This window comes from Scylla paramamosain, chromosome 10 (genome assembly GCF_035594125.1).
Source record: "Scylla paramamosain isolate STU-SP2022 chromosome 10, ASM3559412v1, whole genome shotgun sequence".
NCBI classification, from domain to species: domain Eukaryota; kingdom Metazoa; phylum Arthropoda; class Malacostraca; order Decapoda; family Portunidae; genus Scylla; species Scylla paramamosain.
Window position 1 is genome coordinate 6,872,501 of NC_087160.1, and position 12,500 is coordinate 6,885,000.

The 12,500-nt window shown below is 45.2% G+C and overlaps 1 long non-coding RNA gene across 3 annotated transcripts in view; it reads right to left on the minus strand.

The window, feature by feature from the left end:
* LOC135104182 (uncharacterized) overlaps positions 1-12,500 on the minus strand; it is a 143,542-nt gene that overhangs the window by 91,149 nt on the left and 39,893 nt on the right. Inside the window, exon 3 of one of the 3 annotated variants that reach the window (XR_010270325.1) lies at positions 8,245-8,295. The exons of the other annotated variants lie outside the window; for them this stretch is intronic. This is a non-coding gene — a long non-coding RNA (uncharacterized LOC135104182). The remainder of the gene's footprint in view (positions 1-8,244; positions 8,296-12,500) is intronic. 3 annotated transcript variants of the gene reach the window in all.

Sequence of the window (12,500 nt, forward strand, 5' to 3'; positions counted from 1 at the left end):
TTCAAAGGATCGAGTTTCTGTTCACAATTAAGGATGATCGGGTTAAGCTGGCCGCCGCTAAGCCGCCGCAGGTTCATCTGACCAATAACAAGCACACGAGTTTATCCTTTTCCCCGGTGCGCAGCGAAACCAACAAAGCAAAATCCAAGGTATCATCCTCAGCAGTAATCAGCTAAATTGTGCTAACAGACTGAACTCATGCTCATTCTATTCCGTCTATTTCCTTGTTGCCTTACACCTACACACAACAAAGCATGTCTACAGAATATCACCTGGGGCTTACGTTCACAAGTCTTCCACTAGATTCTCTGGAAATTATACCTAACATAATATCAGTCTTACTTAAACTTGAAAATAAAATGAAAAAAAGTTTAATTTCGCATGTAACAGTAACAAAGCGTTTTCCATTAGATCATTGTAACTAAAACAGAAAACCACGGCAATACTGGGAAGAAATTACACATAAATATATCGCTTGAACATTATTTTCAGCGTAACTTTCAGTTTTATTTAGTCCCGAAGAGAGTAATACCTGATGATGCTAAGATAATTAAGACATGTGTAAATTCTGAAATACTATCTTGAAACTTTACATGTACCTCCCTCCTTGCCTTAAATTCTCCAGCTTCCTCCTTCATCTTCCTTCATCCTTGCCACAACAAAAGCCCACAAACCGAAAACCCCTTCCTCAATTATTTTTACTGTTGAGAACTTCCTTTTTGCTTCTCATTCCCTTACTCCTTCTGTTACCAACCCATCCTTTCTCTCTTTAACTAATCTTCAACTCATTACCACTTAGCTACACTTTAAAACGCTTATCTACTTAAACACCTCCCACACACACACACACACACACACACACACACACACACACACACACACACAACTTTTTTCCCACAGTTAATGCCCGCAGCCCCTTGCTCCATACACTCCCATCTCTCCTGAAAGTTAATAGTTCCACCACTGCCTGCCTCTCACCTCCCACAGGCTCCACCAGCACACGCCCCACCAGGTACCTCTAACACACTCCCCGCAGACCAGCGCTCCCCTAATGAGCCGTCACAAGGAATAATTAACGCTACTCTTGCTCCATTTCCAAAGCTTTTAAAGAGTGGAAACAAGTGGCATTGTCCGATAATTGGTGAAAAGTCAATGACCGCAGAGGAGAAAAAGAGTGGTTTCATTCCCCTTCTCTCTGTTTCTCTCTCTCTCACTTTTTTTTCTTTTTTGCAATAATCGTCGGTTCGTAATTCTGGGATATCATCACTTCAGTTTTTTTTTTTCCTTTCCCCTTGAACCATATTAAGTATCTGAGCATTTTACAGCAAGAGAATAAAGAAAAAAACAAGATTTTCAAAAGTATCATTGGCAGAAATGTGAGTGTGTGTGTGTGTGTGTGTGGCGGGGATAGGCAGGTAGGTAGGTACAAGGGTGAGTGGGTGGGTAGGGTAGGGAGTGAGGAAAGAGGGGAGGGGAGGATGTGAATCGGAGCAGCTTTGACAAAACGTTTAGCTTTTTTCCCTATTATATTTGTGAAAGGGGTTTTCATCCTTCACTTAAATCAATCAGTCAGCGTTCCTTTCTCTCTTTCCCTTCCCTTCTTTTATCAAGCCTTTTATTTTGCCTCACTCGTCTGTGTGTGTGTGTGTGTGTGTGTGTGTGTGTGTGTGTGTGTGTGTGTGTGTGTGTGTGTGTGTGAGAGAGAGAGAGAGAGAGAGAGAGAGAGAGAGAGAGAGAGAGAGAGAGAGAGAGAGAGAGAGAGAGAGAGAGAGAGAGAGAGAGAGAGAGAGAGAGAGAGAGAGAGAGAGAGAGAGAGAGAGAGAGAGAGAGAGAGAGAGAGAGAGAGAGAGAGAGAGAGAGAGAGAGAGAGAGAGAGAGAGAGAGAGAGAGAGAGAGAGAGAGAGAGAGAGAGAGAGAGAGAGAGAGAGAGAGAGAGAGAGAGAGAGAGAGAGAGAGAGAGAGAGAGATATTTCGGTGCTGAGAAGAATGGGTTTTAGGGGGAAAAATCACTAACATTTTTCAGCGCGAGGGCGAGGAGATCCGTCAGCGTCTGGGTCGTAATTTTAGCGATATCTCGTGCTTCACCGCGTCTCGGATAAAGGAATTGTATCATACATCTATCTGGCGTTCATCCCTGGCCGGGGGCGGAGCGGCAGGAGGAGAGAAGGATGAGTAACGAGAAGGAGAGGTGGTAAGGGGAGGAAGGGACAAGGGACAAGAACTGCAGGAGGAGGAGGAGGAGGAGGAGGAGGAGGAGGAGGAGGAGGAGGAGGAGGAGGAGGAGGAGGAGGAGGAGGAGGAGGAGGAGGAGGAGGAGGAGGAGGAATCGGGACTTGTAAGAGAGATGACACAGGAGAAAGGATTGTGAAGGGGTGGATTACAGAGAGAGAGAGAGAGAGAGAGAGAGAGAGAGAGAGAGAGAGAGAGAGAGAGAGAGAGAGAGAGAGAGAGAGAGAGAGAGAGAGAGAGAGAGAGAGAGAGAGAGAGAGAGAGAGAGAGAGAGAGAGAGAGAGAGAGAGAAACGCCCATTAGTACCTGCACTTAGGATACAGGTAATGCAAAGGGACACGTAGAAGCGCGTGGGTGGAAGAGGATGATAATGATAATTACACTGATATTTCTGACGTTGGTATTACTGGTGGTGAGACACTGGTGGAAGTGGTGAAAACGACTTGGTGAGTGAGGCGGCCAGGTGGAGTAAGAGTAAGAGTAGGCTGGAGTAAATGAGTAGAAAGAGGACAGGAGTGAGATTATCTTGTGGAGTAAAGAGTAGCTTGGAGTGAGTGGATAGAGAGATGGTGCTTTGTTGCTTTGTTTCAGACTAAAATAGACGGGTAACCATGAAAGGACAGTAGAAAATGTTTGGGAAAAGTCTATGCGTTACTTGATACAGTCTGGAATAGAAGGTTAGGTTAGATTAAGTTAGGTCATAACAGAAGTATAGAAGCTTGGTAAAGGGCTATGAGTTTTTCGGTTCACCCTGGAATGGACGGTTAGCTGTTAAAAGATAGCAGATAATATTGGCAAACGTCTTTCTGTTGTAGTGAAATGAAAGAAGTTAATGTTAATGATAGTAATGAAAGACGCGAGGTAGTATCAAACATGAGGCAAGTACTATGAAACTGTGGAAAGATACAATGAGATACTTCTTTCTCTTCTTTTCTTACGTAATGCAGACTCGCCAGAGAACTGAAACAAACTTAAGAAAAGGAAGAGAACTTAACTACCGCTCGAGCAAGAAAAACACGAGAGAAAGAGGGAATGAAAACTGTAGGATGGAGTTTCAAAAAGGAGAAGACCAATTTAGTTCTGGAGGTGTCTTGATACTCTTCTCGTGAAAGGGATCCAAGTTGTAGCAAGGTGGAAAAACGGAGTGAGGCAGACTGATCCCACGCGTACCAGTGAGGGGGATCAGGGAGGGAAAATACTGGCCTGTGGGTGAGGGCGGATGAGCAGGGCAAGCTGAACGAGGGAGGGTGTTGGAGGTGATGTGAGGGCATGTGTGTGTGTGCTGGGCGTAAAAAGATGCTTGCGAGTTAAGGATGACTGGGATGAGATGGTGAGGAGGACTGAGTGGGGTGTTGAGATGGCCGGTTGTGAGTGACTATTATTATTATTAAAAACACCACATTTTCGGAAGAGCTTCGTCTTGCACTACATACCAATAAACTCTGAGTGGTTATCATTCCCTTCAGTTTGTGAGTGGAAGGGTAAAGAGTTATTTGGTAATCTCCTCGTAAATGTGATTCAGTTCGGTCGCGAGGCCTCAGGTAAGTCAACATCATTCGTTAGCAAGACGCATCCTTCAGCCCTAATGAAATCACGGGGCGGCGGGGCTTACTACCGCTCCGGGGGTCAAGGAGATGGCACCGCCCATCCATCAGCCGCCCCCTACCCTGCCCCGCCCTGTTCCCAGCGGGCCAGGCGGTGCAGGGGTGACCGCGCTAACAATCAAGAGGTTGAATCAAGAGGTTTGTCTCCTACAACGTTGAGGCTCCTCCTCACCCAACTTAGGAGATTGGAGAATTAACACTCCTATCACCCTCTGTGTGTGTGTGTGTGTGTGTGTGTGTGTGTGTGTGTGTGTGTGTGTGTGTGTGTGTGTGTGTGTGTGTGTGTGTGTGTGTGTGTGTGTGTGTGTGTGTGTGTGTGTGTGTGTGTGTGTGTGTGTGTGTGTGTGTGTGTGTGTGTGTGTGTGTGTGTAAGCACGCTATCCAAGAGACTGGATACTGTGTGCACCAGTCCTTGAGTATAGAAAAAAAAATGTCTAAAACATAACTAAAGATGTAAGAGAAGGAATAAAAGATGAAAACTAATACGACAAAATTTGAAATAGTTCCTCTTGCCACACGAGTTGGTGGACGCACAATTACAGGCTTCAATGAAAGGTAACACTTGGGTTTACGCCTCATCAAAGCCTCTGCAACCACATGAAACAAGATAAAAAGCAGAGCAATGCAGCCTTTGCCTTTGATGTCTTAGTGTCAGATTAAGTCAGTTTTTCCCCTCCATTCACATTCTCCAGTCACTATTAGGAGTCTGTGAATAAGTGTTGCAGTTTTCTACACGACAAGTCTCTTCAGGCAGGAATGGATGATGTTTAGCGTGCCATCTTTTGACATGGAAAGGGAAGCTACCTAACTATGTGCTAAATTCAGTCTCTATTATGACTTGGCTTCAGTTACCCCCCTTTTACAAATACATCTTACCTTGTTATTTCCCCATCTATCTCTTTTCAACATATTCCACTAAAGGTTAAAATATGACAAAACAAACATTATGCTAAGTAAATATATGCTAAATTCAAAGACTCCATCATGGCTTACCTTTAATTGTTCCTTATATACAGATACTTATGACCTTATTATTTTCCTATCCACTTTCTTCTTTTTAAAATTTCCACAAAAGTGACAAAAAAAACTAGACTTATGCTAATATAAAACGATTTTACTCTCTCTCCTCAACTCATGTTTTCTTCATTTTCTCTTTCAGCCAATTCTTTCCGTTCCAATTTGTGTGTCTAAGACCTGTTTGTCCTTCCCCCGTACCCTGCAACTCCGTACCCTCCTCCTCCTACTCATCCTTCTCCTCCTCCTCCTTCTCCTCCTCCTCCTTTCCTTCCATCCACTTCAATATCATTCTCCTCCATTTTCTATTCCAGTCTCCCTTTCTACTTATTCCCGTACTCCTCGTCCTTACTCTTTCTCCTTGTTTGTTTATTCTCGTGTGTACCTTCCTCTTCATTCTTATCCTTCTCCGAAATCTCCATTTCTAAACCCCATTTCTACTTCTTAGGGTCATTTTTGTCTTTCTCGTTTGCTTACTCCTCCTCCTCCTTCTCCTCCTCCTCCCCCTTCTCCTCCTCCTTCTCCTCCTCCTCCCCCTTCTCCTCCTCCTCTTCCTCTTCCCTGGGCGTGTCAACAAACCACGGCCTCCATCACCGGCAGGAAGTAAACACTCCCGTCATTCTGAATACCACGCGTCACCTTAGTTTCCTTCCTCCCTCCTCCTCCTCCTTCTCCTCCTCCTCCTCTTCCTCCTCTTCCTCCTCCTCTCCTCACATCCTGACCTCGCTGTCCTTTCCCCTGCCTATTCAGCGCCGTCTCTCGCTGTCCATACTTAGCGTTCGTGTGTTTGCTCAGCCTTCTCATCCTTTTTGTACACTCAGAGGCGTCTCTCTCTTACGTTTTGACACCTTATCTGTCTCTTCCCCCACTTGACTATACTGTCTCTCTCTCTCTCTCTCTCTCTCTCTCTCTCTCTCTCTCTCTCTCTCTCTCTCTCTCTCTCTCTCTCTCTCTGTCACTGTAACCGCGTGTTTTATTCGTCTCATTCCAGGAATCACCGCTAAGTCTGGTGTGCCATTCCCAGACACTTTCATTCCCAGCACAGTCGTTCTCAGCTACGTATTTTCTTTTATTTAAATAAACATGCATCCTTTTATGCCTCCTTCATCACCTTTAGTGCCCTTTTATGTCATTTCTCGCAAAAAATATATATATACTCGCCACTCAGATATCTCGTTTTTTTTCACTTTTTTTTTTGCGTGATTCTTCTAGCTTTTGTTGTTATTATTTTCATTATTGTTTTTATTATCACTATTATTATCATCATCATCATCATCATCATCATCATCATCATCGTCATCATCACTACTACTACTACTGCAAGTAAGTACTACTCTTGCTGCCAGTACTACTATTTCTACTACTATAACTACTACTGCTGCTGCTACTGCTACTTTCTACTTCTACTACTACTACTACTACTACTACTACTACTACTACAACTAATTCTACCACCACTACTACTACTACTACCACTACTACTACTACTACTACTACTACTACAACTATTCAAATTCGTTATTCTCTTCATTTACGTGATTTAAGCTATTCAATTTACTCTTCCCCCTCTTCCTTCTCCTCCTCCTCCTCCTCCTCCTCCTCCTCCTCCTCCTCCTCCTCCTCCTCCTCTTCCTCCTCCACCTCCTCCTCCTTCGCCTTGGGTCTGCTTTATACAATCCTCCTCCTCCATCACTTCCAAATTCCATTACCTCCTTCCTCGTCCATCCTCCTCCTCCTCCTCCTCCTCCTCCTCCTCTTCTCTCTTCCTCATACACGCCTTTCTCTCAACCGCCTCCTTAGCCATCCTTCTCCTCCACTCCTTCGTTCTCACTTTTCCATTTTTATCCTCAGCCTCGTTCTCATCACAGCCTCTTATGCTCTCCTCCTCTTCCTCCTCCTCCTCCTCCTCCTCCTCCTTCATTCTCCTAATTTTATCTCCTCTGCCACTGCAACCTTTCTCTTCTTTTCATATTTTTACTTTTCTTATTCTACTTTTTACCGTGTCCTCCTCCTTCTCCTCCTTCTTCTTTCTCCTTCTAATTTTATCTCTGCCACTGCAATTTTTCTCTTTTCTTTATATTATATATTTTTTTCTCTTGTTCCTCTCCTCCTTTCTTGTCTTCTTCCTTCTCTTCCTCTTTCTCCTATTTCTTTGTCCTTGTTTCATTTTCCCTTCTACCTTCTTTCCTTTTTCTTCTTCTTCTTCTTCTTCTTCTTCTTCTTCTTTCTCGTCCTAGTTTTATCTCATTTGCCACTTCCTTTTCACAATATTCTCTATTTTCCTCCTCTTCCTCCTCCTCCTCCTCCTCTTTCTCACCTCTGACACATTTTCGCTTTATTTTTCTTTCTTTCTGGGGGCTAGCACACATTCTTTCATTCATCATCCACTCCTAATCATCTTTCGTCTTGTTCTCCTTTCTCTCTCCTCCTCCTCCTCCCACCAACCCCTCCATCACTTGCCTCTACCTTCTTTTTCTTATACCTTCTCCCACGACCTTCTCCCATCTCCTAATTCACCCCTCCTTCATCTCCTCCTCCTCCTCCTCCTCTTCCTCCTCCTCCTTCACGCCTCTAATCTAACACCTAAATTCAAAGCAGTGTGGTATCAGAGAGAGAGAGAGAGAGAGAGAGAGAGAGAGAGAGAGAGAGAGAGAGAGAGAGAGAGAGAGAGAGAGAGAGAGAGAGAGAGAGAGAGAGAGTATAACGGACACTAACCGAGACGAATGATTCCCTAACGCAATACACAACAGAAAACGAAGTAATGAACGTGTATCCCATTTTCTTTCAATCTCTATCCTGTTGCAGGGCACTCTCATTTATTTCCGTGGCATTGATGCTTTGCCTTAACGTAACAAGAAGGAGCTAAGGGAACAATGAAGACTGGAACGAAAATAAAACCCAAAACACTGGAGGAACACGAAAAAAATAAGAATAAACGAAAAGACAAGGGAAAGAAAAGGAGAGAAAAATGAAGGTCAGTTATGTTCGGATTGAGAAAAACAAGAAAGCAAAATTGCAAAAACAAGAAAATCAGGAAAACTCATGGAGAGAGAAAAGTGTAAAGCTTAAAAATTGCCAACAAAATGGAACGTGACCGAGAGAGAGAGAGAGAGAGAGAGAGAGAGAGAGAGAGAGAGAGAGAGAGAGAGAGAGAGAGAGAGAGAGAGAGAGAGAGAGAGAGAGAGAGAGAGAGAGAGAGAGAGAGAGAGACCAAAGAAAGCAAACGTTAAAGGAAGAAGCATTTGAGTTACGAGAGACAAAGGCAAGCATGGAGGAAAGGAAGAGAAAGAGGGAGGGGAAGGAGAAAGGGAGGGAGGGAGGGAAGGAGGGGCGGTGATTGTAAACACAGTGGACACAAACAACAAGACACTTCATTACTTCCATTTTCCAGACTCACTTTCCACTTCATTTCTGCTGGAGCGGCGCGGGGCTGGAAGGAGGGACGGACCTGGAAGGGAGAGCGAGAGAGAGGAGAGAGTTGGAGAGGGAAAGAGGAAACCACATTTAGATGCAATGCTCCACCTCCAACCTCCTGTCCTCCTCCTCCTCCTCCACCTCCTCCTCCTCCTGCTCCTCCTGCGCACCCTCACCCTCTTCCCTCTGTTCTCTCCTTCCCTTCGTCCTTTCCCCTTGTCATCATCCTCATGGCCTCTTCCTTTCTCTCCTTTAGTCCTTCTCTCCTTCCATCTCCCCCTCCCACCCCCTTTCTCTCCTCCAAACCTGACACCTCCAAGCCATCTCTCTTCGCTAACTTCCTCCTCCTCCTCCTCCTCCTCCTCCTCCTCCTCCTCCTCCTCCTACTCCTCCTCCTCCTCCTTCTCTCTTTCTGTCCTGTCTGCCTCCACGTCAAGACAACGAGGAGGTACGATACAGTTTCATTACGAGAGAGAGAGAGAGAGAGAGAGAGAGAGAGAGAGAGAGAGAGAGAGAGAGAGAGAGAGAGAGAGAGAGAGAGAGAGAGAGAGAGAGAGAGAGAGAGAAAAAATACAAGCTATGATCTTATGATTATAATAAAAAAATACTGAAGACGAAGAAGGAGGATGACGAGGAGAAGGAGAAAAGAAGAACAAAAAAATATTGAGAATCATATGAAGGAGGATGAAAATCACATTGAAATTCAAACACCGCCCACTTATACCTACACCACTAAGTTAAATATCACACAGGCGGGCGGTGGGAGGTGCGGCAACCTTCACCAGGTGTCTCCAGGTCGCGGCACCGTGCGGGCTGAATAAGCGAAGCGTGCGAGGCGAAGCGAGGCGAGGCGTAGCATTCTCTCCATAGCGACTTTATTGACCATGAACTATACATGTCGCGCGGTGTATTGGCGGGCGTGGGGCGTCCCTGGGCCAATGGATGACAGCATGTGGCCGCTTGTCTCACCGCGAGGTAGGAAGTGCCGTCACGCCCGCTTCTAAATAGGACCACATTCTGAAACACTTCTACCCGCACCTTGACCAGTTTCAAAGGGCTCCAGTTGATATGACACGGGTTTTTAAGGATGATTTTTTATGGTTCTAGTGACAGGTTAATAAAATTTCTACATAATTAACACGAAGATTATTCTTGAGAACCACGCTAATAATTTTTGCGGCTTTTCAAAAATAGTCGTAGTGAGAGAGCTAAAAAGTTTATGAATACGTCCCATACAGCCATTACCAAGGCTACGTTCCCGCCATGACCCGCATATGTCCAGGAGTCTGTGCGTGCCTGCCTGACGACGCGTTACCTGTGACCCTCCTCCTTCCTTGGAACCAATGCTCAGGGGTGTTTTTGCGTGCTTCCCTAACATTCGCTGGCTTGTCTACGCTAGTCGGTCTATTTGTCGCGAGTAAAATGTTGCAGCAGTACCAGTCCGAGTCGCATTTTTACTAAGTCCTGCTAATACCCAGACAAGCCAGGCTGTGCTGCTGTGCGCCGGGAGTGTGAGCAGTGCTGAGAGAGACGCGCCGCTCACGAGGAAAGTGTGGTGCTCAGACTGTCTGACTGAGACACATACAAACCCACACACACACACACACACACACACACACACACACACACACACACACACAGAGAGAGAGAGAGAGAGAGAGAGAGAGAGAGAGAGAGAGAGAGAGAGAGAGAGAGAGAGAGAGAGAGAGAGAGAGAGAGAGAGAGAGAGAGAGAGAGAGAGAGAGAGAGAGAGAGAGAGAGAGATTGATATGCAAGCGAACGCACCGGAATTAGGCAGAATTTATAATGGAAGTTGATTGGCAGAGGGGACAGGTAATTCCCTGCAATGCCTCGCGCTAGCAACACGAGCTCGGCGCGAGACACTGCCACCTTGAATACCACACAGCGCCGCGTCCTGGGAGCCCCGCCGGTGAGGTTGGCAAAACAGTTTCTGGCGTGTAATGTAAGATGGAATGGCTCTCGTAAGTAGTAATGGAGGTGTTAAGGCCATTGAAGAACGGGGAAAGGGAACGTACACAATGACTAGGTGCGTGTGCATGTGTGTGTGTCTGGTGGAAGGAGAGAGGGAGAGAATATCGTACTTGCGGGGGTGGTTGAGGAGAGCAAAGCAGCAAGTGACTGTCAACGTGTGGTGATGATAAGGGTGTTCGGGGACGACTATTGGAGATGAGACAGGGAAACAATGAGAGAGCGACACGGAAGGTATGTTGAGAAAGGAATATGTATGCAGGAGCTAATGAGCAAGGGTGGCGAGGGAGAGGGGGACGAAAGGAGGACTAAATACAAGTAATGCATAAAGTTAAGTATCGTGCGAGGGAACAGGAACAAGGGAAGGGGAGAAGGAAGTGCAACAGTGACACAGACATATAATTAGTGCGCCAGAACACCACTTTCAAACGTTCTCTCTCGCTTTTCCTGACAGAGTGTGTATGAACAGGAAGACGCGGAAGTTAATCACAATTTCGCAAAACTGGAGGAAGAGAGACTCTGACCAAGGGCAACAAACTAATAAATAAAAGGCCCACTGAACATGCTAGTACATAAAGATACAAAGGCAAATCTAAAATTACACTGCGTAAAGTCCGCACCTCCTCGTAGTGCCTCCATCTACACTAAGCATAATTAATTCACTGGCATACCAACTAGAATTTATATCCTCAATGATTGCACGTCCTTGTTCTTGTTCTTTCATAACGTAGTTGGTGTTCTCTAATATTATACTGTTATAACTTTAGGGTCCATGACTTTTTTTTTTTTTTTTGGCCAATAACATTCTAACAAAGCGTCGGACTGGGATGGTATTTTGGTATTTTGAGACCCCGACATAATCGGTAAAAATATACTAAAATTACTCTTGCATGTGCCTTAATCAAACACACTTGACACCAAAGCATATTTTTGCCTGTTAGCTCGAGCTCTCAAACATTTGCCGAAATACCATCGTTGTTCGACGCTTTGACAAAATAGTACCGCCGGAAAACAGCGCGGCATGGCATCTGGAAACCCATAGCAGTTAGTCTACGGCGCGATAATGAAATAAAAGAAAGCAAAAGATGAACTTAATAAAAAATCAGTGGCTGTTTGAAATAAAAAAAAAAAAGTCAGGAATATTACGCGAGGCAAAGTTTAGAACGAGGTAGACTGACGGCCATGGAAATACTGTAAATCTAGTGTGGAAAACGAACAATTTACTGAGTACCTTGTGAATAATCAACGCAGTGATCGAAGTACGCATTGGTCGGCGGAATTATCGAATATAATTTCACGCAGCATAACACATCTTGGGGTGGGGGGCACACGTGGCGTCCCTTCACAAATTATTGGTGGTACACGGCGCGCAAACGTTTAACATTATTAGATGGAAACTAAACTCGGTACACTTAAATGTGGATTTATCATTACTGGGAGAGAAACTGTACCCGAGGGAGCAAAGCGAACATAATCCTTTCCTAAGTAATTCACCACTAATTCAAACCTTACACAGATACTAACACACTAAACTAATCCACCCAAATAAACGACGAACCTCCTTGTGATGAGAGAAAGAATGAAGGATAAATGATAAGAAAAAAATAGCGGGTACCTGATAACACAACGACTTGATGGCACAGGGAGAAAAGATACTTTGAGTCACTTAAGAAAACGAGGTCGAGAAGCAGAGAAGACTCGTGCCGTAAGAGGAGACTCGTGTAATGTGTGTGTGTGTGTGTGTGTGTGTGTGTGTGTGTGTGTGTGTGTGTGTGTGTGTGTGTGTGTGTGTGTGTGTGTGTGTGTGTGTGTGTGTGTGTGTGTGTGTGTGTGAGAAGAAGGCGACGGTGGAAAGTTATCACCGTACCCAAAGCAATGAAGAGAGAGAGAGAGAGAGAGAGAGAGAGAGAGAGAGAGAGAGAGAGAGAGAGAGAGAGAGAGAGAGAGAGAGAGAGAGAGAGAGAGAGAGAGAGAGAGAGAGAGAGAGAGAGAGAGAGAGAGAGAGAGAGAGAGAGAGAGAGAGAGAGAGAATGAATACATGTTCTTAAAAATACAGGTCCTGGTTGGGTTGCGATGTATTCCTTAGTTTTGCAGCATTTGGGAAGGCGAGGCAGTGTTCATTAGGTCTGGGCGAGGCAAGACGAGAGAGGGTGAGAGGGCAAGCGAGGGTGGGAGAGGAGAGAGGCAATGGAGTCTTAATACCTCTGATACCTTCAGGGTGGCGATGCTTGATGTGGTGTGAGATCTGGC